Raw genomic sequence first — 304 nt, 5'->3', positions numbered from 1 at the left:
AAAAAATGTAAATAAAAAATGGCATTGAGGATATAAATTATGAAAAAATAATTATAAAATTATTTAAAAAATAAAAATAAAAAACTGATTATTTTTAAAAAATATAATTTTTTTAAAAGAAATAATTTATTTCAAAATTATTTAAAAAATTAAAAATTAATTATTAAAAAAATTATAAAATTTTTTAAAATGAAAATAAAAAATGGCATTGAGGATCCAAATTATGAAAAAATAATTATAAAATTATTTGAAAAATGAAAATAAAAAACTGATTATTTAAAAAAAATTATAATTTTTTTTTAAA

This window comes from Capsicum annuum, chromosome 10 (genome assembly GCF_002878395.1).
Source record: "Capsicum annuum cultivar UCD-10X-F1 chromosome 10, UCD10Xv1.1, whole genome shotgun sequence".
Classification (NCBI taxonomy): domain Eukaryota; kingdom Viridiplantae; phylum Streptophyta; class Magnoliopsida; order Solanales; family Solanaceae; genus Capsicum; species Capsicum annuum.
This window is presented reverse-complemented; position numbering follows the sequence as displayed.